We start from the raw sequence: 25,317 nt of genomic DNA, 5'->3' as shown, positions 1-25,317 counted from the left end.
GTAGTCCGTCTTTGAAGGATCTGCTGGACATTAGCCTAGAATTGCCACTTCAAAACAAAATGGCAGATTTCAGGATTTGCTTCTTAAGACTTTTTTTGTTTTTTTGTGAGTCCACACGTGATAGACACACGTACCAAATGTCACGTTGCCAACTGGGACTGGCTTCAGGGGCTGAGTTTTGGAAAAACAAAGAAATCCTGTGGTTGTGGCAGTTTAAGGATTCATGACGAATCATCAAACTTGGACCAGTCAGCCTTTGAAGGACTGTTCTGTTGGAAATGGTCAAAAATGTGCAGTTTCAAATCAAAATGCCCAACTTCCTGCGCCGTTCCGGGCATGACTTCTGGAGACTTTTTTGTGGATCTACTCGTGACCAAAGTTGTTGTGAAGGGAAACGGGCTCTTTTTCTTTTTTTTCTTTTTTTTTGGGGGGGGGGGGGGTTCCTCATTCAAGGAAACGCAATCCAACAGTGTCACAAACTCTCGCGATTTCCTGGCGACATTTGAAATGGTCACCCTATCACCTCCCTCGGACAGCAGCGGCTCCTGCGCCGAGGCCCCGCCCCCTCTGCTTATGATTGGCTCACTGCTCGCGACCAATCGAAGGAGAGCAGCAACTGTTGCATTCCCCTGGATGGAACAACCGAAAAGTTGAAGAAACACATCAATAACTATATTATAATTTAATAGCTATGAATGAGTCATTTTGTCGGTTTTATAAAGGGAGGGGGGCGGGGGGGGGCTTGTATGGAATTAAGACTGCATTCCATGTGCACGGAGACAAAAAGAGAAGAGCTGCTGTGATTACTGCGCACCGCCTCCTGTCTCTCTCTCTCTCTCTCTCTCTCTCTCTCTCTCTCCATCCCTCCCTCCCTCCTCTGTCTCCCCCCCCCCCCTCTCTCTCTCTCTCTCACACACACACACACACACACACACAGAGGCATCTCGTCCGAGGCTCGCGGAGGGAGGACGGAGGGACTCAGAGCGGCTCCGCACATCGCAAGAGGAGGAGAGGGAGAAGGATGCTCCAGTATAAGCAGTAACATCTCGCCCGCTCTCTCGTTCAGTCCCCGTTCTCTTCTTTGGCACTCATTTTGTGGATAAAAACAAACAAAAGAAAACAAAACAAAAAACAAATAGGGGGATTGCCACTAACTGGACTGGACCACCAGGCTGCGGATGTTTTATTTCTCGGCTGTGGAAGGATTTTTTTTTGGTTCCTCGCGTGGGACGCGCAACCGATTGACGGAGGTAAGATGAGAGGCTCTTCTCGGGGACGAGGTTGAAATGCTCGCCGGTGCCTGTTTGGGTGCACAATTGTTGCGCCACACGGGCGAAGTGGCGCACGCGCGCGCGTCCGATTTGACGCACGGGCTTACGCGTTTTGCGGAGGGCAGATTGAGTGTTTTGTACGTGATTGTTTGCACAATTGTGGCGCCCATCGTGCGATTGCGCCTGAGTGCGCGCATGCGACTGATCGTCTGCGACGCGCAACTTTTCATTTTTCCTCGGCTCGGCCGGATGGATGAATTTCTGGAATGAAGAAAGAAAGAAAGAAGGAAAGAAAGAAAGAAAGATGGAGACAGACATTTGACGGGCAGCTCATCTTTTTTTGTTGTTTTTTTATTTCCAAATAATCCTCTGATTGTGAGTTGCTCTTGTGCTTTGGTGTCCCAACTAAATTGAAAAAAGTAAAGGCTGTGTGTAATTAGTGTACTTGTCGTACAATGTGTAGAACGTGTGTTTTTTCCCCCTTCTTCTTCTTCTTCTTCGCCGCTCCTTCCCTTGCGATGTGGACGAGGCTTGATTGTTTATTCCTGCTCATTGGCAGCATCTCTTTTTCTCGTGGTTGTGAAAGTTCCAAAGCAGTCGCCGTGTATTTCATCACTTCAACCTGAAAGGTTTCTCTTTTTTTTTTTTTTTTTTTTTTAATTTATGGGGTTTTAGTCTGATAATTAGTAAGGATAGTAGCTGGGAGAAACATGCTGGGTGGAGGCCAGGGTGCGTGCGACTCCTACCAGCCTGTTTAATTTCTTTCTGCAACAATGCGGAATCATCTCGTTGCATAAAAGTCGATACAAACCAGGCTCGGGGACGAGGTTTCGCAAAAATGTTCCTGAGAGTTCTTCGATACGAAGGTCCAGGGAGTTGCGATTGGAAGAACACCGGGTGGGTTCCTCGAACACGTGACAATGACTAGTTGAAAGGCACTGTAGTGATTTTAGAGGTCCGTTTATTCAGTTAAGCCTTCCAGTAATTAGACAGCCTCCCAATTCCGTGAGAGGGCCTTGGCGAGGGACTCAATGGAATCATACAAAGATTCTACGACATGTTTGGAACGAGTTGAAAGAGCGCTAGTGAAGCTCTTGAGGTTCTTTTGAGGGTTGGGGGGGGGGGGGGGAGGGGGTATTAATTTATGACACTGTAATCGTGGTATATATAATTCATCAAGCGCCAGCTGCGAAGGAGTAGAAGAAGAAGATGAATGAAAAAGCAGGCGTCATTCCGCGAGAAGCAACAGAGGGTGCTGTCGGGCTTCGCTGCGGCGGCGCGGCCAATGCCCTTCGCTCCCTTTTCTTTTTTTTTTTGTCTTCCTATTTCAAGCCCCCCCCCCCCCCCCCCCCCCCCACACACACCTCTGCGCCCCCCCCCCCTTTTTTCCCCACCCCACCTCCCCTCATCTTTCCCGATAGCCGCTCTCGGTAGATGGAGAGCTAGTTGCTCTCTCCCCTGGGACAGCCGATTCAATCTCACACAAGTCGAGTCTGTCTGGATAAGTATGTCGGCCTGTGAGTGGCTTCTGTTACCTCCCAGACTGACTGGGGGGGGGGGGGGGGGGGTTGGTGGCGGTGGGGGGCTCCACTGCTACCATTTTGTTTCGCCTCACTCGGGACTTGTCCCGTTCTCGGTGTTAACGCGCCGCTAGTTTTTAGTCGCCTTGACACGCTTGTTGTTTTTCGGGCGGTGAGACTTTCCGTGACAAAAGAAAAGCAACAACGGCAAAGTCGAAAGCTAAGCAGAGCTGCATTGTTGTCGGATGCGGAGAGTTAACCTCTGATAACTGGCACACATTCGATCGTTGTGCAAAGTCAGTGAATGTGAGGTTCTGAGAAGAATGAGGCAGCATATTGTTCTCAAAACACACATCACATCGCATCGAAGCCAGAGGCTAACCAGTGTCGTTGGGCGCATTAGTTTCGAACTGGCTCGTCTTCAAATATTCGGTCAAATAGTCGCGCAAACCGATCTGTCTCTTCTCTTCGTATCGTTGTCTTGTGGAGTGACTCCGAAGTTCTTACAAGAAAAGGGCAGCAGTTTGCAAACGTAAATCGGCGTGCAGCGACCGTGTTTTGGGAAAAAAAAAAGGGGTTTTGGTTTCTGTACGACTTTCATCGCTATCACTCCTCCCCACCTCGCGTTGACTTGAATCTTTGTTCGGACATCCCGCGTAGATGCGTAATAACGACGACGACGACGGGACGAAAAATCGTAATCTCCCGTCTCGGGCGGATTGAATGTCAGGAGTGTGTAATTAGTGCGTCTTCTGACCTCAAATCCTTGTCGTTGCCCTCCAGCAACCCCCCAGGGGTTCGCAACAGTGACTCCATTGTCTGCTTGTACTGAAACGTCCATTCAGGTGTTTGCTACTCATAAAGACCCGAAAGAAGCTAAGATAAATGCTAACAGAACATATCTGTGTTCTAACAATGTCTGGACACAAACATCACGTGAGCTGAAACGACTACCAAAACAGTCACAAAAGAGCATAAGGACGCCATTGCTAACAACATTGTAGAGTCCGTAATATAATATAACGTTTGCACACATGTGGTCACCCTTAAATCAATTCTTGACACGGTTATTTTAAGGACGGAATTATGACATCGTGTTGCTTTCGGTCAGCACAATGAGGCTGAACGTTGCCTTGGAGTGGCCGTTCCACTCCTGTCACAAACCCCACGAAAGGAAAGCTCGAGACTCACCATGGCAACAGACATGCGATTCTTTGAAGTCAAATTTGACACGACTTCATCGCGATATAAGAATGTGGAAGTTGGCATGAGTGGGGCCGGCCCACTGCTATTGCAGAACACAGCTAAGTTACGTGCACCGAAACAACACAAATTTTACACAGTGTTGCTTTAGCGAATAATTATATTACACTCAAAAATAGGTGCAAGGTTTGTTGCCGTGACAACCACAGATGCTAATCTCATTTCACAAGCAGGTTTCACATCATGATGACTTTTAATGCGAGGGAAATTGTTACATAGCCCGCTTTAATTGCTTCAAACTTTATTTGGGCACGCAAGAGCGCACGCCACTTCTAAAATTCTGCAATCCACTTTGTCGCGAGCTCAGGAAACAAGAAAGTGCGCCCCCTGTCTAGAAAGCACGGCTACCGCAAACATCAGCCTACTCTTAATCACAAACATATCATTGCTAACCACATGCTGCTTCACCGTGTGTAAAGATGTTACTGTCTGATCACGTGGTACAATTCCGTGACGCCGCGTCTGTTGTTTGAGACTCATTGCCCGGCGCGGACGGGACCGATGCTAATTCGACATTAACGAGCGATCGCGTCCATTCGGCTATTGACGATCGGAGCGTTGTCGGCGTTTATCGAGCAGATGAGAATGGGAATTGATTACCCCCGATTGGGTGGCCTATTGATCACGGCGCGAATGATCACGGCGCGAATGTGTGCTCGTGTTTGCATGTGTTTGATGCGAAAGCAATAGCTTGCATGTTTGCATGCACTCTTGTAATCCGGAGTGATTTGTTTTCCGTGACTGTCAAGTGCTTGGCGAGCTCTCATGATGGTAGTCAGGTGGGGGGGGCAGGACTTTATTTCCAGACATGCCTCTTTTTTCTTCACAATGTAAAACAATTCCCAGATGTCTTCTTAACATGTCTGAGATATTCTTACATCAAAATCCACAAAGGATTAAAAAAAAAACAATAATGCAGCAGCCAGAGCAGGAGATATGTAGCACTTCTCGTCCAGACTGCAAATGAATGTGAAACTAAGAATTTAATAATAATAATTTAACCAGACCCTTCCATAGAATGAACGCCCGTGACGATTACATTGTGATTTTCACTCACGTTGGCAGCACTTCATCACCGTGCTGACGAATTACACTATGTCAACCGGTGTGCAGATCAGTGCATGTGGCGCATGAAGCAAATGCTCCCCACCCCCCATGTCAACAACTTATCCAGATTCAGCCAACAACACTGAAACGCTATACTTAGCTTTTGGCCGCTTGAAAATTGCAGATCGTCACCCAGCCTAGCCTCCAAGTCATTTATGTAAATGAATTCTGTAAATGTGGCTGATTGTGACAACACCCGCGCATGCATTTCCACGGGTGAGCTGTAGCCTAGCCCAGCACGGCGAGAACCCGAAAACTCGAAACGGGACAGCTGAGATTCAAACGTGCCATCTCTCGACTGCGAGGCAGACGTGCAAACCATCATTTCACCCTGCTAGTTGGGTAACAAAAGTTTTTTGTGTTTCACACTTAATGGGTGGGCAGCCACTTCACACACGCAACTATTTAAAAAAAAAAAATAATGAATCCCTTTCCCATAATACCGTCAGCGTTCCTACCTGAATCAAGCGTCTCATTTCCATCTCAGGCAGGAAACAAAAAACAAAACAGCAGCACTCCTCTTCTTGTCTTCTTTTCCCGATGTGGGTCAGAGAGAATTCGTAGGCTAGCTTGAATGCTAATTAATAATTCACAGCTGAAAGGATCCTCTCTCCTTTGCGTCGGCGTTAAGCCAGACGACGGCGGGAAAAGACGGGAAAAGAAAGACTTCGCAACGCGTCGGGTCAAGGAGAGATTTAATGAGTCATTTGCGGCTCATTATTCCAGATAATAATTAACAGCACGGGTGTGTGTGTGTGTGTGTGTGTGTGTGTGTGCGTGTGTGGATCATTCACAGTTGTCTTCTCCTCGGATTCTCTTTAAGACGTTTGCTAATTCATCGCCGCGATGATGATGATGATGTCACGTTTAAAAATCACACTTTGGGATTCGTTGCTAATCAATAAGCTAATGGTTGTGTGTTCACGCACACACACCATTAGCATAACTTAATGTGCTTATGTTCATTACAGCTGCTTCCATTGCTGATGTAGCACTTTTTTCCACACGTAGGTGTCCGTGCTGGTTTAGTCCTCCAGGTGCAATGCGTGTATGTTCGTGCGTTTGTGTGCGTGCGTGCGTGCGTGTGACCTTTCCACGGGCACGGTGTGCAGTTGGTAGCGCGCGCACACATGCTGAAACACGCTCACAACAGGCACGCTTTGACACCACGAACCTGACCAAGATGTTTTCCGATGACCTTCACCGAACGCGCATTGATACGCATTGCTTGTACACCCAACATGTGATTTTGTAGCATTTTTTTTATTTTATTTTTTTTTTTTACTGTAGGGAGGGTGAATTGCGACGTCCGAACACGCCACAAGTCAACATGAACAACATAAAAAAGCTCAAGAACACAAATCTGGTGCACGGGAGATGATTTAAAGAGGCAGTACCATATTTATCCACAGGTGTGAGTGAACACTTGCGTCATGCCTAAAACTTCCAAAAAGAGAGAGAAATGTTAAAGAAAATTAAGGGGGGCGGGGGGGGGGGAATGATGGAAAAACAGCTTCTGTGTTTGTTCCTCCGATCATTTTCAGTCTCTGCAATCGTGCGCTCTGAAAAGAATGAGAAATCGGATGGCAAAATTAATCTACACTGTATAAATCAACATGTGTGAAGAATTAGCTCAGGAACACAAATGCTACCGAGAGCATAATGGAAAAAACGATGGGACTGTGCCAAGTCCAAATAAACAAATGAATGGATGTACCACAGGGAGAAAAACAATCAAGACGAATCGGGATCCATTTGAATCGTATTCTCAGATCAAAGGCAATGATGTCACGGCGTCCATCAGTGCCTTTGATCTTCTTGCAGCTGAAGTCCAAAATCGATGATGGTTACGAAAAAAAAAATCGCACAGTTGTCACAAACCAGACGCACGATTATTATTTTTTGTTGTTATATTATTGAGTTTGAACCTTAGAGCGACGTCGTTGCTATTAAACAGAATAAAAATGACCAAAATAAACGATGGATTTTTAGCGCTGTTGTGTAACATTGTGTACACGCACCCACGCACATGCATACCAACCCTCGTGGCCGAAAAGCAGAATAAGTGCGTTCGACATTAGTGCGTTCCGATTGGACGGCTCAGAAAGTACGTTTGGCAATGCCACGACATCATTACCGTTGATCTTCTCACACCCCCAAAAAAAATCGGTGTTTCCACGGAGAGAAGTAATAGCGCAGTTGCCACAAACAAAACGCACACTTTGTCCTTTGATTGGCGCTCGAAGCCTTGAGCGATTCCACCGCTATTAAGCGCAAGAGAAGGGAACGAAACAGAAGTGATTTAGTTTTGACGACGATGCGCTGGAAGCGCGTGAAGGCTCGTCGTCCGACAGCATTTACGCAATCAAAGATTTTTATCGGCGTACGTTTGGCCGACAAGAATGCACTTGCGCGCACGTTTCACATCCAAAAGCCGGTTTCCTTTCCCACAAGACAGAACATTACGGCACGCTTGACCTCTCCGCCATAATAAGCTCCCTCCATCTCGTCGCGTTCAGTCGCCTGCGTCCTCCGTTATCAATAACTCCCACAATGCATCTGCCCTCACCCTTCTTTTTTTCCAGTCCACTTCCTTCTCTGACACTTCGAATGTCATCATATGATTGAATAGGACTGCTGGTACTTCGCCGCACAGTATTAATTTCACTTTGGCTCATTTTCTTTTTTTTATTACTCTCAGACCAACGTTTTTGTATTTATATTTTTTGGGTTCGTGTGACTGCTCTGACCTTTACAGTGAGCATTGCATCCTCCAGGACTACCAGGATGGCTTTGATAGATTAGGATAGATCCGTGGAATATCGACGTATTTGGGGCTTTTTCTGGGCGCCAAATCCGTGGCTAGTAGGAAAGCCTTAATTGGTGTCAAGGAAGTACGTTGAAGCGATCTTCTGTTCTACGGGGAGCTAAGTTTAGCCTGGGTTGTTAGCAGAAGTGATGGAGAGTCTGCCGCATGTGCATGTTTTTGTTCTGATGGCTGACAATTAAAACACTCTTGCTAACAAAATTGTCATTACTACTTGACAATTCGTTAGCCTATTAGTATAATTTTTGGACAGTTTTAGAAAACAAGCAAGAAAAAAACCCACAACAAATTCCACAAACAGTTGCCTCGATTCAAATTTTGCAGATTACTATGACCTGGATGATTGAGAATCCACACAGACGTAAAAAAAAAGAATAATAATCTGCAAGCACATTGGTATCCTTGAGTGATATTGTGAGAGTAAGTTAAAACTAATTCGAGCAATTATGCTATTCGGCTAATGAATTGGTATTTTTAGGTGTCGATAAAGCAACGCACACTACCGACACACTTCCAACGCACTTTCGTTCCATTTTTCCGACATCAAATCATCTGCAAGCCATTTATTTTTAAGATTCACGTTGTATAATGAGTGCTGGGATCATAGTTTGTCGTATATTTACGGTTTAAACTACTAATATAGGCAATTATACACATTTTTAGAGGAGGCGTTAGCTTACTTGTTTAGTTTTTTTGCTCTTCCTGGCTCCCTGTCGTATAAATAGTGACGATTTACTGTATTATAGAGCTCCCATGCGGGAAAAACAACCCATTCGCTCCGTCAGTACTCCCAACAGTTATTGTAATTGCTTGCTTAGTGGGTACTTCCGGTTCCGAGATGCACGGTTCTCCTGGAGTAGTAGTAGTTGTTGTTGTTGTTGTTGTTGTTTTTTACATCCACTCGCCTCGAGCCGTTTTCATTCCGTGTTTGCGTCCTCACCGTGTACAACACTTTGGCCAGAGTGTTTATATTCATTGTGATGTCCAATAGGGTACGAGTACGAACAAGGTCGCTCGGGTCTGTGAGCCGTACTTGAGGGGACAGGATGCTGAGGGGGGGGGGAGGCAGTCCAGAGAATTTAGCCTCGAGGATTGAAAAATAATGTGGGAATTCTTGAAATCTTTGGCGATGCTATGACATCATCGCCTTTTCTCTTCCAGATCTCAACTTCAATGAAACAGTTGGAGATGCCTTGTGAATGATATCGACTACGTGAAAAAAAAAAAAAAAGATGGCATATCTCCATCCAAATCAGAGAAAGACAAGCCATTTTTTTTTTTTGATACATGTTGACATCTTAAGTACTGTTAGAGACACACAACATTTAAACACCATCCAAATAAAACTGTGCCCTGTACTGTTTAGTCATGAAAGGATAGTCAAGAATGTTGCGTGTTTCGAGTCCTCGGAAATGTTCAGTAATGATCTGAAGGCGTATGAATTGTCGCCGGTGTCTTGTTTGGTTCTCTTGACGGCGCCAAAACCATCCCGACGTCTTTTTCACCGCCGCCGCCGCCGATAATCTGGCTGCACGCGCTCGCAACCTCCTCGAGAGCGGCGCGTCAACAGCGTTTTGATGAAAAGGCCGCCATGAAAGAGAAGCGCCGTCTCGCTTTGACACCCGGGCGGCGAGGAAATCTCATTTGCGAGGATCGCAATATCGTGTTTATCCTTCAGACGCGTGGGGAGGTATCAGTTCAAAGCGACCGGTTTGTTTGATGAGTGTCGACGAGGAGGACGAGGAGGATGACGAGGAAGGGGGTCGAGGCGTCGCAGTTGACGGGAGTTTAAACGAGAGGGTGAAAGTGGAGTTTTGATGAAGAGGATTCCACTCCACGCTAAAACGCTGGAGGAAATTGTTTCATGCGGGTTCAGGCCACTTGATGAATTCCCTTGGAGAGTTTCCAGTTTGGAATATTTCCAAAGCTCCCCGGCTTCAATTCCCATGGAATTTTACTGCGAATTTCCCGCCCCCTTTGCCACTCCAAACAAGACAAATGTTGCTTTTTTTTTTTTTTTTTAAAGATAACAGACTAACATATCTTTGCTTGGTAGTCATGGAGAATGACGTTTACGTTTAGCCACATTTGTAGCCCGATTGGAACACAATTCCACAGCTTCCGCCACCTCTTGTGTACTAATACGTAATTCTGCTGAAAATCGATCAAAACAAAACCTCTGACCCTTGGTGGGGGTTGTGGAAAACATTCACGTCCACATCCGATCCAAGATCCCTTTCCTTTGGGTCTCTCCGGCCTCCTCCGCTACCCCGAGATGGAATATTTTTGGCCACGATTCAAACATTTCATCATCGATCAAAGAGCCGCCCCCAACAAAATGTCGCCGAGACGAGCCTTTATTGCCTTTGAGGGCTTTTGGCAGACGAGGAACGGGCTTCATTGAGACTCGAGCTGGGGTCCGACACGGCGGCTCACGGGAACAACAACAACAACAACACGAGGGCTTCTCTGTGCAGTGCACACATACATATTCACTTCACGCTCGTAGAGAGTGGGTCAAGCGATTCTAATCATATTATTCTTAAAACAAAATTGTTTACGTGCACATTTGAACATTTGTCAACGTTTTTACTTATTTTATTGAAACATTCTGAATGGTTTATAAGTCCGTTAAATTCACGAATAAAACAAAAGATAATTCATTTTATTAAAGTTGTTTTTATTCAAGTAAATTAAACTTACATTTGAACATTTTAGAAATATTTGTATTTATTTTATTGAACAAGTGGTTAATTCATAAATTTCAAATTAGCGATATAAACTATTTGAAACACACATTTTAACATTTCTAAAACAGTTTTTACTTCATTAAAAATCTCAAGTGATTATAATATATTTTTTAAAAAATAAAATGAAAAATAAAATATTTTTGTTTTATTATTAAACTACGTATTAACATTTTTAAAACATTTCGCTGAATTAAACTGGGACGTTCCTAACCTCACCGATGGCCGCGAGCTGTGGCCGAAAGGAGTACACGTCTACGCAGTCGACATGCACATCGTAACTATTTATTCATTCATAATAATATGAATTACAAAATAATAATTAAAAAAATCAAATAGAGTAAATTATTTTACTATTGAATTTAACTATTTTAAATATTTTACATACATACTGTAACTTTTTTTTTTTTTTTTTTTTACCTCTTTAGCAAATGATTTGGCTTATCTGTCTGCTTTAAAAAAGAAAAAAACCAAAAAGTTGAAAGAAAATTTTGCTAACCCCCGAAAATTGGGAGTAAAGCGGGGTGGGGCAGAGAAAATAGTGAAGGACAAAGACCCGAGTGTGTCCTCCAGTGTCCCCACTGAGTGGCGGAGCGTGCATGGGGGGGGGGGGGGGGGGGGGGGGGGGGGGGAATGGCAGCCTTCCCAGCGAGGGGCTCACTGGGGTAATTAGGGTCATCACACATGCAAGGCGACACCGCTAATCAATGGGAACGCTGTGGTATCCACCATCACCCCATCATGGCGTTGATTCTCAACAATCCATTATCAATTAGAAAAAAAAATAAACAAACATGCGCCTCGTTTATGCCGTGTCGAGACCCCGGCGTGTACTCGAACCGCCGACACGCAATTACTGGTGATCAATCGCTTGTGGAAATTAAAGGCTGTTGGATTTAATGTATGTTTTGCGTGCGTGTGTTTCACAAGTCAAATCAATCCGCAATCGCATCGGCTCTGTCGTGCTCAAAGTAAGGTTTTAAACCAGGGTTGGGCTTTCAAATTCGTGTTTCAAAGAAGCGTTGGGGTTTCAAAAGAGAAGCAGGATTTCAAATCAGGGTTTCAACACTTCAAACAAGTGTTAAGGTTTCAAATTGTGTTTTATAGCCTGGGTTAGGGTTTCAAATGAGTTTCATTCTTTAGGTCCTGAGTTAAAACAATGGTTAGGATATCACTTTGGGGTTTCAAGCTTTGGTTTCTGGCCTCAGTTAGGGTTTCAAATAAGTGTTAGGGTTTGAAACAAGGGCTAAGGTTGCATTTATTTTTCTATTTCTAAAATGTATTTTTTTCTTTTTGCACGAGTCGTGAAAAGTTGTGCATCGGTCACTGCAGTGGACATCTATGCTGTCGATGCGCAACGTTTCTGATGCATGTCGTTATTAAGGAGCCCGAGAAGTTTGCATGAAATATTGATGAGGTTTTATTAGCCATCCAAATATCTTAACTTGCTTGCTGCACGATGCACATCAAGCCATTAAGCGGAATGAATCAAAAATGCATCCAAGCTATTAAAGAGCTAATGGCAGGCAGGCGACCGGATCGCAGCGCTCCGTGGGTCCGCCAGGGTCGCGGTGGGCTGAGGGCGACGTAAACGCACTGTGACCCGCTGGATGAATGGGATGCTGATGTCAGGCTGACATGTGGGGGTGGGCTAGAGGGGGTCTGTAAAGGCTTAGCGGCCTTTTCTGAGACCTTCTGTTCTGGCCCTTGCCTCCTCAATAGAGCAAAGCTAATCAGGGGGCGCTTTGGGGGCCCAGGAGGGTCTCCTCTTTGCTCTCGGATGAGTTTCAGAGCCGGCGGGGGAAGCGGTGACTCGCTGTCTGGCCCAAGGACACTCGAGGTGGAGACGGTGGAGCCAAACTACTGAAATCCATTATGGAATAAAAGCAAGTCGACGAGCCTTCGTGAAGCTCACTTTGGCCGAGAGGGGGGGTTGGTGGGGCGGGGTAATCAGTAAAACAGGCCAAAATCCCAATGTCAGGGGGTAAGGCAGGGCAAGTGACTAAGTATATGCTCGGTGTGGTTACATCTCAAGTTGAGATGTAAACATATCTCATCTTTTACAGACTTTCGATAATCATGCTCTTGCTGACTTTAATTCGAAGGGGAGGAAAAAAAATGCCGATTATCGGTATAAGTGTACCCCGCGATAGAATCTGGAAGCGCAACATTGCCCTCTGCGGGCCTGGCATGCATATTACAACATTTTTTTTAAACTTGTTTTCGTAGATCTGAATCGTTTTCACAACTAGTAAACACAATCTCAATGTGCCAATGATCACAAATCCAAGTCGCGACGATAGGTCACCTAAGCTGCTGCGGGTTTCCACTTCGAGATCTCCCTCTTTGGCTGTCAAAATGCGACGAAGAGGCTGAGCGCGACCAGCAAACACCGACCGGCTGCTCGTGCACCCGAGAGGCTCTCACGTAATCTCGCTCAAAATTAATACTTTTTTTCCGCTGGAGTGTGTCCATCAAAAAGCAGCATGTTATCCCAAAAGACAAAAAAAAATAGCAAGAGGGGGGAAAAGACGGTGTCTGCATTTTAGATGTATTTAACCCCATCTCGCTGGCTCACATCATCGGAGAGCCCCCCTGGCAGGCTTCCGGGGGTCACGGTGTCAGCTGCGGGATAATGGGACTGCTGTATCCAGATGAGGCGCAGCACAGCAACCACCTGGCGAGGGGGTTGACATTAAGCCAATTAGTAGCAGTCAATCACCGTGACGTAGCACAGGCGGCTGGATCAATACAAGGATATTTGCCGGGTGGAGTGGGGTCGGGTGGGGGTGATGATGAGGAAAATGGACTAGCGCTATGAAGTCAATGGGATGATCCCAGAAGTGATTCAAATGGCGCTTATGATACAAACATTTGAATGGCAGCAACATCGTCGGGTCTGAAGATATTTTTTGCTGGTTAGCTGCGATGTTTGAAAGGTACAGCAGGCGGGGCACGGGGGGTTGAAGTGGACCTGTGAATTTGCCAGCTCTTTGAGGCGTAAATGACGAGTCGTGTGAATTTTAACACCCGCAACTTGCCGCCCTCGGCTCGCTGTGTCGAAAGCAACTTTCCGCTCTTGCGCTGATGAGGCGACACCTAATTATCTGAACGTGTGAAACCGCAATGGCTGCGTGAATGCATGCTGTGGTGCATTGTGTCTGAAAGGGACAGGTGAATAAATGTCCACCGTTACGTCTCTGAAAGCAGAAACATTTGTTATCAGCATTATCTTTAGCATTAGCATTTGTACTCCAGATGACGAAAAAGCTAGCGACACCTAGAGGACTTAAAACGTGTGAAACTCATTTTTGTCACGGGCCACATCGTAGTTATGACTTCCCTCGGAGGGCCGCTACGACTGTGAACCCAAATAAACAAAAGATTACCACCTATAATCACATACATCATACACAACACATTGATGAGTAACCAGTTTTGACATCAGAAGCCTATAAAAACACATTTTTCCACTATTACATGTGTTTTAAAAGGGGAATTGGTAAAAAAAAAAAAAAAAAAAAATGCTGGCAAATATCGCAATATTATTACACCAGAACACAATGAGCAATTTTGATTTGCTTTTGCGGGCCACATAAAATGATGTGGCGGGCCAGATCTGGCCCCCGGGCCACCGGTTTGACACAGGTGCTCTAAAGCGTCACTCGAGCAAGATGACATACATACTTTAATTATCGTGACGGACCCATTGAATTTGGTCTTAAAGGGAAAAGCGAATCAATGCAGTTGCACATTTGATACGCACGCAGTGTAAAAGCAGCTAGTTTGCCGTTTGCATTGCTTTTCGAAATTACCGATGCCTTCTCTTTGATTGGTTTTGACAGTCGGCGACAGTGTGAAAGTGCATTACTACAAGACAACAGTGGCTACTTAATTGATTCATTTTGTTTTTTTTTAGATCGGATTAAAATTGTGTGGCGAAATGTCAAGCGGAGAGAAAACGCTAACGCATATCTCGGGGGGGGGGGGGGGGGGAGAGACCACGCCACGCATCTAATTATCTCAATGTGCGATTCTGTAACGGCCGTGTGTGTGCAAACTTCGGCGAGTTGGGACAAGCGAATGAATGCGAAGATTAGCAATAGCATTGGCGCCTTCTTCCTGATTTTGTTTGAAAGTGCGCTACCGACCCATACGGGACTTAAGTGGCTATTTGTTTTCTAGATTGGATTAAAATAATGGGGCGAAATTGTGATGTGGCGCGGAATGAAGACTGTAAAGTGTCGCTCGGGGGAGAGGACAACTAATTACCCGAATGTTTGGCTGTTGCCTTGTTTTGAGCATGACGAATGCTTTGGTCTTGATTTGTTTTGACAGCGCGCAACTATTTGCAAGCAAGCCACCGACACCTTCAGGACTTTGATTTTTTAGATTAGATGAAGATTTTGTTGATTTTGGAGCGGAAAGAAGCCTCTCGGCGGGTCGCGAGGAGAAGAAAACAATCCGGGAGAGATAATAAGTAATGTCGGAATAATAATAATTATTATTATATAGATTCCGCCTGCATACCCGAGAGGTGTTAAAATGAAAAGGTGTGCAAATCACCTCTTCCCTCCGTAATCTCGCCGACTGTTTTGCATTCTCGTATTTGTTGGTTTACCGCTCGGAGAGTTTCAAATGAGTTTGTCACGACTAAGGACGTCAGGGGGAAAAAAGATCCAGGCAGCGGAATGAAAGGCACGCATGGTGGAGAATGACAACGAGGCTGCAGAGAGGATGTGAGATTTTTCCGAGGGTGAATGAAGGCGACGCTTGCAGCGTATTAGCGGCATCATTGGGAACGAGTGCGCGCCATCCCTGCAGCGCAAATGGAGTCAATGGAGGCGAGAGGAAGGCCGCGTACAAACACTGCCGCAAATTAACGGCAGAATGAAAGAAAGGCAAGTAAAATGGAAGGAGGATGAAGAGGAGAAAGGGATGGCAGGGGAATAATCGAGGAGTGGAAGAAGGAAATTTGTCAGAAAAAGAGGACGAATGAGCGTGAATGACGGAGGAAATGGGACAGAAAAATGAGACGAGGGCGGAAAATGAGGAAGGGAGGAACATCTGGTATGAGACTCAAGAAGTTCCATACAATTTCAATGCGTGTGTGTGCGTGCGTGTGTGCGTCTGCGCGCGCGTCTGTGTGGTATTTAGGAAAGAGGAGGGGGTTGTTAGTCTAAAGCAATGATGCACAAAGACACACCAACCGGGCCTGCCACACTCACTTATGTTCAGCTGCATTCATTCAGCGGGGGGGGGGGGGGGGGGGGGGGGGGGGGGAATGAAAAAAAAGGAACTAAAGGTTTGGGAAGCGGAGACCAAAAAGTATTTTTTTTTTTTTAAATAGAGAAAATCCAAAAGGGTTACGTCAGGTCTTCATTTTATATCCTCACTGGCCACAATAATTGGTCAAGAGTTGCATCGAATTCAAACCAATTCATGGTTGTAATAACTACAATATAAGCAGTGCAGCAACATAATCCACAATCAGATTTGAATCCAAATTGAGTCAATCGACACCATTTCGGCTCCCTTTCGCCTTCGTGGGAAAGTCGCAACAGTTAAGATCAGCATGATTTTCTACTACTGGACTTTTTTTTCGTTTTGTTTTGTTTTGTTTTATCCAGTTCCGTTAAAAGAATAGCTACACCTCCAAATTTGGTGCAACCAATGGATCCAATCCAACACTTTTGTTTCTACAAAGAAAACTAGGAACGCATGGTTGTGATGACTACAATGTATCCGACAGGGGACCCTGCGATTTTTGAGGAAAGTAGTTTCACCAAAACTGAATCGACAGATACAATTTTGACCGCAAAAATAAATACAGCGGCAAAACTCTCAATTTTATACACTCGACTGCCACAAAATTTGGTACCACCAACGATATCCAATATAACACTTTATGTTTACAAAAAGCCAGGAAATTGTCAGATTTAATCAAAAAACAAATCAACGCAAACAGCGTTTTTGGCCCCGTGTTGACATCTCACATATTGTTGTTACAAACACACTAAATGAAATTTGCCTCAGTGGGATACAGATATTTTGCAATGAAACTTGTTCACTTAATTCTTTCAGTCATTTAAAAAAAAAAAAAAAAAAAAAAAAAAAGAAAACACTAAATATAATTTCCATGACTTCTCTATGAAGCATTTAGCCAATCAGAGGCCTGGAAAAGTAGCAACGGCTGTCTCTGTTCCTCAATGTAAATATAATTTTCATGTATTTTTGGTTGTGACTAGTATCTTCTTTGAGCCGGCGGACATTTGGAAGTTGTCACAAGCCGTCTGCCCTCCTTCCTCTTTGTGACTCGCTTCTTTGAGGGCTTAACAAGTGTATTTTCCGCCCGTTTTAACCCTTATGCTGCCACTGAATTATTCATCGGCTCTCTCAAACAAACACGCATGCCTCGAGGTCGGCAGAGCCGTGCTTTTGTAAATGAGGCTAATCCACCTTGTGTGCGTCAAGGTTTTCGGTGGGTCGAGCGTTTTGTCCGACGGGGATTTTAGCTGTCGAGTGCGGCACCGCGTTGACCCTTTGCGGCCTAAAAATCACAGAACTGTGTGTGCGTATGTGAGTGTAGGAGGCTCTCGCTTCTTCGTGACCTATTTGGACCGGAACAATCAAAGATTGAGGCCCGAAGGCACAAACGTAAACGGGCCAAATACGGCGCGATATAATATAGACGAGCAGGGCGACACACTCAGAGGCGTATACGATTCAGGTCACATACACACGCACACACATTTTAATGACAATACAGCAATAGTCACATGTTCTCCTTGACCACGGGTGTCAAACTCAAGGCCCGGGGGCCAAATCGGGCCCGCCAAGTCATTTCATGTGGCCCGCAAAAGCAAATGATCTGTGTCGGCATCCATGATTATTGCTCAAATTCTCATAAAATAATAACAATAATTAGCGTTGAGACATTGCGAGCCTTTTCTGTTGATGGTAACTTGAACGGTAGTTGAGCAAACTATTATACTTGACTTCTGATTTCAAAACTAGGTATCCATCAATTTGTATGTGATGATGAGGTGACGAAACATTTATATGGTTTCACAGTCAACGGCCCCCTGAGGCAAAAATGAGTTTGACACACCTGGCCTAGACTAGTGAAAGTCAACACACGCATGACAATGAGCTGATGGAAGGGCCTGGTGCCAACAAAATCACATTTTGAAATACTAAAGGTCAAACAGTGTCATTCGGCGAGAGGATTTTTTGTTTTTGATGAGTTGAATAATAAGTTGTGTAATGTTCTTGAATACTCTCGAATGTGGAACTGCCGTGTGTTCAGGGCCGGGTTTAAGTGCTTTGAAAAAGAATGAAACGGCTTTTGAAATGCCAAGCAGTCGAGCTCTTAGCAGGAAGAAACCTTGGACGCAGTTAGAGAAATGGGTGTGCAACGATGCAAAGTAGTAGGTAGTAGTAGTAGGACAAAAAGAGAACGTAAGATCGGTGGGTAGGTTTTTAGGCAGGGTAGGTTGGGGGGGAAAAAGGCCTGTAGGTAGGTAGGTAGGCAATGAAAGTAAGTTGGCAGGTCATAAGGTAGGGCAGGATAGTTATGAAGGTCAGTGGGGGGCAGGATGGGCCAGTGCACCCCCTAACACTGGTCTTGGCCCCCATTAATGTCACGCCCCCCACCCCCCAAAAAAATGGATAGGATGTGATCAGACGAGTCAGTCCAAATTTACGCTCAGATAATTTATCAATAAAGTGTAGAAGGGACATTAAGGCTAATAACAGTACCAAAAAAGCAGGAAGTCGTTTTTTCCCCCTTATCAGTTACAGTAGCAGAACTTTAGTAAACCATTTAAGGGGCATCTGAAGCCTGAAGAATCCAAATAGGAAAGAAAATTGGGGGAAGAGCGATGAAGTGAGTCCAATGGGGGACGAGGAATGGAAACTAGTGGCGTCTAGCACTTTATTCTTCATTGCGCTATTAACCTGTGTGTGATGCAGGTTTAGCAGCTGTGAAAAGTTCTGCTGAGACAAAGCAGGTCTGACAGCAGCCACACACACACACACACACACACTCATGAAGCCTCCTGCTGCCATTTGAGCAGATGTTTGCTTTGGCCTCGACTGGATCCCACTTTGATGAGTTTTCCATAAGAGGTCCCCCCCCCCACCCCAGCAGTGGTCGCTTGAGCTAGCACGAGCGCTGCGGTTTTGGCAGACGAATCAAACTGATCCTGATTGGCCAGACGTGCAAACCTAAGCAGCGTCTGATTTTTGGGGGATTTTTTATTTTTTTTTTCCCCATCCATCGCACTGATGCTCATATTTCACATCTCGGCTTTTTCACTTCACTCTTCGGACCTTTTGAACCCATTTGTACAACCGCATTTATTCACGATTTCTGGGGTTCGAAGTTGAGGTATGTAGATAAGCTAGGGTAGTAAGGGAAGGAAGTTAAAGTAGGTAGCGAAGCATATTAAGGTAGCAAGGTAAGGTAGGGTAGGTTATGGAAGTTAAGGTTGATAATTTGGTTGTTGGGTGAAGTCAAAAGGGGAACTAAACCCGCCCCAATTTCTGAACTCTGAACTCATCCGAAGGGAAAAAATCTTGAACTTCCTCTGCAGCTGTGACAGATGACGTTGCAGTTTGCATCCTCCTCCACCCACCGCCGTTCCGTCATGTTTGCTTTTCTGCGCTCGCTCTCTCTCTCTTCCCGGGCCTCAACATTCATTCTGACATATTAGCATTCACGTCACAAGCCGTGGGAGCTTGCCTGCATTATCGAATGCAAAGTCGCTGTTTGCACCGAGGAAGCCCAGCGTTTACCAATGGCCTCGTTTTTGTTTGGCGTGGGGGGCGTTTGCGTTTCAAATCTTGGTATCAATTCAAAGAGCACAGCTGTGCTGAAAGACCCTTTGGACAATTTTAAGGCACATCGACAGCCTAAAGGGAACTTTATGTGAATATATGTATCAAGAAGCAAGTTCTGACTAGACAGGTGGATAACCGTAATTTGGATGGATGTATGACTCAACAAGTTTATGTTGGGTATACCATTCCTTATCTTAGAAACAAACCTCTTTCACCCAGTGGAATCAGCATTTATTTGCCTGTACAAAAAGGTGCCACATCACCTAGTATAGCTACAGTTTACCACCAACCAGCTAAGTACATCTTAGCCCCTTTCACACCGCCATCCCAGAAATTTGCCGCATCTGAGGGGCGGACGGTAAAAACAGCTTTGGTAAAGAACTAAATGTATATAAGGAAGTTAACGTAGGTAGTTTGTTAGTGGAGGGTAAGATGAAGGGTTGGTAGGTCGGTAAGGTTCATCGGTAGGGTTCGGCAAGAAAGTGAGGTTAGTCTGTTGTATGAGCATTTCATGCTTCTGCCTGTCACTATACGTTGCTGGCATAGATAGCGGATCAAAGATGCACCATTTGTGCTGAACTGCGGTAGCAATCCCTGGTCCAATGGAGCAGAAGAAACATCTGCTCCAGTAAAACTCTGGACGACAAAGGCGGCGCCACACAAAGACAGACAAACAACAACACACACCCAAAATGCTCGGAATCCGAACGGACAAAACGTGGCATCACCTTTGTGTACATCCGTCCACTAAAGTGCGGGTGGTCTCGTCCTGCCCGCCCTAATAAAAACGTTTTTACCGTCATGTTAAACAGGAGGAACGAATGCCGTAAACTAACGGCCCTCTGAAAGGGGGCGAGGGAGACTCATTTACATCACACTGCGCGCACATGCAGTAAAAAGGACACTCGCTTTAACTGCATGCGTGTGTGTGTGTGTGTGTGTGTGTGTGTGTGTGTGTGTGTGTGTGTGTGCGTGTACGTCAGTGCAGGGTTTCACACACCCTGGCAAAGAACGGCTGACAAAGCAGCAGAGTGTGATGTAAATGCTCGTTTGTTGTCACTCTTTTCGGTCTCTTTCCTGTCGGTTGTCGCGGTAACCAACAGCGTCTGACCTTTGGCGAACGACGCTCGGGGGACGGACGCGTCGACGCGTGTTGTGACATTTGCTGATGAACAACAACACAACTCATCAATACAACTATTACGTTACGTTACGTTTTATTGTAGGCCTTTGCGGCTCAGGGAACCATGTTGAGAGTCTTGAGTGGCCGAAGGACCAACTAATATAAACTTCATGTCAAGTGCGCTACCTTGACGAGAGTGTTCCCTCCTTGCATCGTCGTTCACTTATTGCAGATTTTCTTGTTTCATATTTATATCATGCATAAGTCCCCTTTAATTTTTTTTTGTGGGAAAACGAAGACTTCCTCGCCTAAAAAAAAAAAAAATGAAAAAGAAAAATTCATGAAAACCTATTACAAGGAATAATATGTACATAGTGTACAGTACTATTGTGCATTATTGTATGTTTAAGAGTTTCAAAGGTGTTTGGTAGAGATTAATAAGAGTGTGGGGGGAGATTAATAAGCGCCCGGGGAGATTCATACAGCTTTAAGATATGTATAAATAGTCCCAAAATTATGTGGTTGAGACTTGGCGGATTTCACCTCTTGTAGGGGTGGGCTGGAACCTAACCCCCATGACAAACGAGGGATTAGCGTATTATAAGTAAACAATCATGCTATGCTGCTGCTTTCTTGCTACATTTAAATAAATTAAAAAAAAAAAAAGTAGCATTGTTTTACGCAGCGTTTCCAAAATGCAGCCGCGCATGTTGTCGCGGAGGGATTTAGGATATTTGCTGACGTGGAGGCTTCAGCTTTTGCTTTTGGAAGCTCGCGCGCGATAAGCAAAAGCAGCTGGAGGCTTTTAAAATATCCACACGACAGTGGCTGCAAACGCAAAACACACAAGCGCTTTGTTCACGACACAAACATCTCCATTGCAATCGCTTTGTCGGGATCGATGCGAAATCTACTGTATATCAAAACAATAACATGACTTGCTGTCTTTTACAAGGAACAACTGCAGTTCATAGTCAGTGGTGGGTGATACGTTTTTTTACTCGAGCACATTTTTTTTTTAGGTATCTGTACTTTTTTTTCTTCTTCTTACCTTTACTTCCGATATTTGCAAAGAGATACAGTACATATACTGTACTTTCTACGAAGTTGTTAAAAAGGGCTGGTTACTTTTTTCCACCATCAAATATGTATGGGTCCACCTTACATGTCAGAATATGATATTCTTTTATTTTTCTTCTATTTTCTTTTACCTCAGTAAAGCAATTAAATGAGTACTTCTACTTTTAGCAATCCTTTTGTTTTACACAAGCATCTGTGCCTCGACTTCAGTACAGAAGTGTGAGTACCTTTGCCTCCTGTTCACGGTTCATAAAGTATGTGTGGTGAAACATTTCCTCGACCCTCGCCCTTTAACGCTAATGTCGATGAGCTAGCCTTGTTGACGGTGCAGCTTTTAAAAAAGGACGAGCGAGCGAGCGAGCGAGCGTTTAAATTGCTTTGACCCGGCGCTCGGGTCTGTTTGTTTGCGTTATTTATGACGTTGCCACTTAGCGCGGGGTCTGACTGAGACATTAGTTGATAGTTATTCAACGCCAGCTATGACACATTTCTGGGAACTTAAAACCATTTTTTTTTTTATGTGTTCAATTTGTAAGCCACTCGTTTAAATCACTCATTTAAATGCCATTAATCTCTTCCAGCTCCAATCCCCCAAAAAACGCCCGCAAATTTTTGCAATGTGTTTTATTAATAAGAAAAATAGCGCTCTCTCTCTCTCTCTCTCTATATATATATATATATATATATATATATTTTTTTTTTTTTTTTTTTTGTCCTGTTCAGAAGAGCTGTATCCCTTTTATGCCGGAGCGGTTTTACTGTGTCACAGTGGAGTAATTAAGCTGCCGCTGTGGTTTCTTAGTTTTATAATTGATGTTTATTAGGAATCAGAGTCGAACAGAACAAAGTTTCTAGAGGGGAGTGAGAAAAGAAGACAAAAGACAAAGCACTAATTGTGAACAGGATGAGAAATGTAAATCATGACATGATCTACAACAATGAAAACATTCGATATGAGCGTTGCATGGGGCTGTCGTGCGACATCCTGCGAGGGGAGGACAGGACAAGATAGAACAGGACGAGGACAGGAGATGATCGGGCCCAGGGGTCCACCCGAGAGCAGCCCGGCGGACGGGACACGACCCCACCGAGGCGCCCCGACAACCGGGCACCCGGAGGAGGCCGCAGTGACCCGATGCCACCCTCCCCTCCGCAGCCGACTCCCCCTCTTAGCATGTTGCTGCTAATTCTCACTTAAAGATCACCTTTGCAAGTATTCCCTCCTTCTTTATTATTTACTGTTCAATTAACATTGGGCGCAGGTTGTTTTGATGAGCATTTTTTTATTTTAATTTGTTTCCCAATCGATGACTCCCATGGCTTTTCGCTGGCTCCTGCGAGTGAAAAGCCTCCTGCCCGGTATTCTCTTGGTATTCCGCGGCTGCTCCCCTTTAGCTCCCAGCCTCTTATCTAAATCTCCATTGGGACTCGATCCGATAATGCAGGTCGCTCGCCAATGACAGGCCTAAAAGGCATCCGGGGAGTTAGAGAGAGAGAGAGAGGTGTTACCGTGATGGATGGATGGATGCGTGGTAAAAAAAAAAAAAAAAAAAGCTTGCAGAGGTAATGAGCAGCTTGATATGAAAACGAGTGTGCATCTGTTGTTTTGTTTCCCAACACTCGCCGATTTATTTTAAGAGCCGCGGGCTGCGATAGATCAGCGCCAAATACTCGCCACATGCTCGAGTGTTGGAATAAAACCACGTGTGCTCGCCCCACTGTCCTGTTTCTGAAAAGTTCTTCTTATTAGCAGGCTTTACGGTGGCGTATAATATTCTTTGATGAGAAATTCAGATTTAAAAAAAGATTTTACTGGAGTGAGTTAAACAGTTTTTGGTCAGGCATATTTTTTCTGTTACTACAAAAATGTATGGTTTTCTATTACTTTGTAGTACGTTTCCTTCGATGTGAAATGTGGATCTATTTTGAGCCTTACGTTTTTCCTGGATCGGGTTAAGGGGTTGTTGGTAACGAATGCGATCTTTTTTAACAAAAAATAAAAATATTGCATTTTCTACTAATGTGCAACGCATTTCCTTGGATGTGATTCTGTTTAAAGCCTTACCTCATCTGGCTCCTCTCGATGCGGAGGAGCAGCGGTTCTACTCTGAGATCCTCCCGGATGACTGAGCTTCTCACCCGTTCCCTAAGGGAGAGTCCGGACACCCTGCGTCGGAAACTAATTCGGCCGCTTGTATCCAGGATCTCGTTCTTTGGGTCACGACCCACAGCTCGTGACCATAGGTGAGGGTAGGAACGTGGATCGACCGGTAAATCGAGCGCTTCGCCTTTCGGCTTAGCTCCTTCTTCACCACCGATGCGGACCGATACAAAGTCCGCATCGCTGCAGACGCCTGTCGATCTCCCGTTCCGTTCTTCCCTCACTCGTGAACAAGACCCCAAGATCTCTGAACTCCTCCACTTGGGGCAGGATCTCATCCCCGACCTTATTCGCAATGTTTTAGCCGTACATTTTTCTGGAGTGGGTTAATAAGTTGTTGGAAAGGGCGTATTTTTAACTTCAACAACAATGTATGATTTTCTACTCATTTGTGGCACATGTCCTCAGATAGGAAATCCTGATAACGTCTCATGAATGCGAGACTGCGGCGTTTGCTAACTTTGTGGCTGATGGCGGCGCCGTGCAAAGTGCTGACCGACCCACATACAGTAGTGTTGTGTTCAAGGACATTGGGGCAAAAGGATGTTGAGACCGACCTCTGAGCCTTGTTCACCTTGAATATGTTTTTATCCTTGCGGAGGGAGTGGGTGCTTTGTACGAATCCCTGCCAGGGAAAATGGCATGAAAACTCGCTCGTGGCTCAGGTCAGGTTGCAGGGATCGACCGGCCGTCCCAGGAGGCAAAGTTTGTAGTGTGGCTGGCAAACCGTCGAGGCGATCGATACGGAATTTTCTCGCTTTGTCTCGGCATCATCTGATTCACGCTTTGTTATTAAAATCGCTGAGAAGAGTCATTTGGACGGACACGCGCTTTAAGGATGGCCCGACCTGTTCTTAGCCTCCATCTTGCGTCCCATCTAGGCAGTAGGGGTGGCGCCGATATCGATTCAGAAAATGTCCCATTCCCCTACGATCACAATGGCAATGCTGAATCTTTAACTTGGAAAACCTTTCAGACCATTACATTAGGAAAGTATCACAAGAGAAGATTTGTTTTGTATCCAATAATTAGATTTGCTGCATGTGATGTTTGCATTAGAAGAACTGTGAAGAACTGTGAATTTCCCATTCCCGAATGATCACAGTGCTACCACCTCTCGCTCAGTTGGAGTCAGGAAGAACAATTTTTTTCTGCAAATAAATGCCACCAATGAGAATGCTTTTAGAGTATTTGGAAACTGGGGGTTGTGTTGTCAGTAGTTTAGTCAACTAAAACAAATGTTCATTTTAATCGAACGTATACTTATGAATAGAAAATCCTGAACAATTTTTTTAGTGGTCTGTTTTTTTACAGAGCCTTATCATTGGCGGGTTTCTTTCAACTCAGTTTTGATCGCGTAATCTGTATTGTGAT

At 44.9% G+C, this 25,317-nt stretch overlaps 1 protein-coding gene across 4 annotated transcripts in view; it reads left to right on the top strand.

Annotated features, from left to right (window-relative positions):
- The first annotated feature begins 924 nt into the window (after positions 1-924).
- The window catches only part of cdh11 (cadherin 11, type 2, OB-cadherin (osteoblast)), a 67,548-nt gene continuing 43,155 nt past the window's right edge, over positions 925-25,317 (top strand). For 3 of the 4 annotated variants that reach the window (XM_061790030.1, XM_061790031.1, XM_061790029.1), the window contains exon 1: positions 926-1,250. The gene's annotated coding sequence lies outside the window, so the exon portion shown is untranslated. Of the gene's footprint in view, positions 1,251-25,317 lie in introns of all 4 variants that reach the window. The other variant, XM_061790032.1, reaches the window with a different exon arrangement.

This window comes from Phyllopteryx taeniolatus, chromosome 11 (assembly GCF_024500385.1).
Source record: "Phyllopteryx taeniolatus isolate TA_2022b chromosome 11, UOR_Ptae_1.2, whole genome shotgun sequence".
Taxonomy (NCBI): Eukaryota; Metazoa; Chordata; class Actinopteri; order Syngnathiformes; family Syngnathidae; genus Phyllopteryx; species Phyllopteryx taeniolatus.
The sequence above is the reverse complement of the archived record's forward strand: the minus strand, read 5'-3'. Positions and strand labels throughout refer to the sequence as shown.